Genomic DNA, 2549 nt, shown 5'->3' on the forward strand with positions numbered 1-2549 from the left:
TGAGAAATTCCTAAAGTTTTCTTGGTGTCTTTAGTGAAAGATTTCCACCTAGACTCTGCAGCAATAAGATTAATAAATTAAAGTGGATTACCCAGTGCATTAAAATTTCCGGTGTGAGGTAAAGGCAGCCACACATAGATCTAAAATATAATAAAGATATTTCATTAAATATGTTAAGATTCTATAAAACCATATTTAAAAAGAGTTTTCAAGACAGCAAAATATTTGTTGTAGTGCTATTATTTATTAACGTAAAAATCATTGTAACTGTATTATAAATTTTTCATATGTCTACTGTATGCAAACCAAATGGATTGCAAATATACATCATGAGATGAATAAAACACAATTCAGATAGGGACACAGTTGGTAGCGTTTGTGGCGCTTCTCTGAACCTGGCTGGGGCCAGGAAGTAACAGAAGCAGGAGTCTTGGGCTGACCAGCACGGAAGGTGAACACAGCAGTCGGGCCCTTGGCTATGAGCAGTGGCGTACAGTATACTTTATTCCAGTTGCAGCAAGGGAAAACCCTCTGTTGTCTTGTGGACAGCACAGGCGTTCCTGATGCTATAATCAGAGCTATCTATGAAGTCCAGTGGTTCATGTGTAGCAGGTAGAAGCAGTCAGCTGGTGGAGAGAAAGAACGGGAAGCCTTTTCCGAGCTGGTACACCAGGAAGCTGCCTATGGGACCTCACTAATGGTCAGTGCAGAGAACGGCCACTATGTGGACATAAACAAACCAGTGGGTCGGTTGGTACCTTCTCCTGGGAAAGAGGAAAGTGATTCCAGTTGAAAAGCAGCCAGGGACTCTCAAAACACAAGAGGAGCACTACCTGAGTGCTTTAGTGGCCAACAGTAGTATTTTGGTTGGTCGAGTAGTGCGTCATAGTGTACAGTGAAGAGTAGAGATTGTGGTTTGAGTGTGTAAGATGATCAGTAAAATTACACATGGAAGGTCCTTGCATACAGTATAGTGTGTTGTGAATGTTGTGTGTGGGCACACTGGGTGCGTGAACTTTTTCACTAAAAGTGAGAGCCATCTTGATTTTGTTATTTATATGCCGTAAGTCCTCCCATGAATCATAGACCTTGCCATTAGTGGGGAGGCTTGCGTGCCTCAGCAATACAGATAGCCTTACCGTAGGTGCAACCACAACAGAGGGGTATCTGTTGAGAGGCCAGAAAAACGTATGATTCCTGAACAGGGGCAGCAGCCTTTTCAGAAGTTGTAAGGGCAACAGTCTGGATGATTGACTGATCTGGCCTTGTAACACTAACCAAAACGGCCTTGCTGTGCTGGTACTGCGAACGGCTGAAAGCAAGGGTAAACTACAGCCGTAATTTTTCCCGAGGGCATGCAGCTCTACTGTACGGTTAAATGATGATGGAGTCCTCTTCGGTAAAATATACCGGAGGTAAAATAGTCCCCCATTCGCATCTCTGGGTGGGGACTACTCAAGAGGATGTCGTTATCAGGACAAAGAAAACTGGCATTCTACGGATTGGAGCGTGGAATGTCAGATCCCTTAATCGGGCAGGGAAAAAAGGGAAATGGATAGGTTAAAGTTAGATATAGTGGGAATTAGCGAAGATCGGTGGCAGGAGGAACTAGACTTTTGGTCAGGTGAATACAGGGTTATAAATACAAAATCAAATAGGGGTAATGCAGGAGTAGGTTTAATAATGAATCAAAAAATGGGAGTTCGGGTAAGCTACTACAAATAACATAGTGAACGCATTATTGTGGCCAAGATAGACACGGAGCCCACACTTACGACAGTAGTACAAGCCTATATACCAACTAGCTCTGCGGATGACGAAGAAATTGAAGAAATGTATGATGACATAAAAGAAATTACTCAGATAGTGAAGGGAGATGAAAATTTAATAGTAATGGGTGATTGGAATTCGTCTGTAGGAAAAGGGAGAGAAGGAAATGTAGTAGGTGAATATGGATTGGGGGTAAGAAATGAAAGAGGAAGCCGCCTGGTTGAATTTTGCACAGAGCACAACTTAATCATAGCTAACACGTGGTTCAAGAATCATAAACGAAGGTTGTATACATGGAAGAAGCCTGGAGATACTGACAGGTTTCAGATAGATTATATAATGGTAAGACAGAGATTTAGGAACCAAGTTTGAAATTGTAAGACATTTCCAAGGGCAGTTGTGGACTCTGACCACAATCTATTGGTTATGAACTGTAGATTAAAACTGAAGAAACTGCAAAAAGGTGGGAATTTAAGGAGATGGGACCTGGATAAACTGACTAAACCAGAGGTTGTACAGAGTTTCAGAGAGAGCATAAGGGAACAATTGACAAGAATGGGGAAAATAAATACACTAGGAGAAGAATGGGTAGCTTTGAGGGATGAAGTAGTGAAGGCAGCAGAGGATCAAGTAGGTAAAAAAGACGAGGGAGAGTAGAAATCCTTGGGTGACAGAAGAAATATTGAATTTAATTGATGAAAGGAGAAAATATAAAAATGCAGTAAATGAAGAAGGCAAAAACGAATACAAACGTCTCAAAAATGACATCGATAGGCAAG

This window comes from Schistocerca gregaria, chromosome 3 (genome assembly GCF_023897955.1).
Source record: "Schistocerca gregaria isolate iqSchGreg1 chromosome 3, iqSchGreg1.2, whole genome shotgun sequence".
Lineage (NCBI taxonomy): Eukaryota > Metazoa > Arthropoda > Insecta > Orthoptera > Acrididae > Schistocerca > Schistocerca gregaria.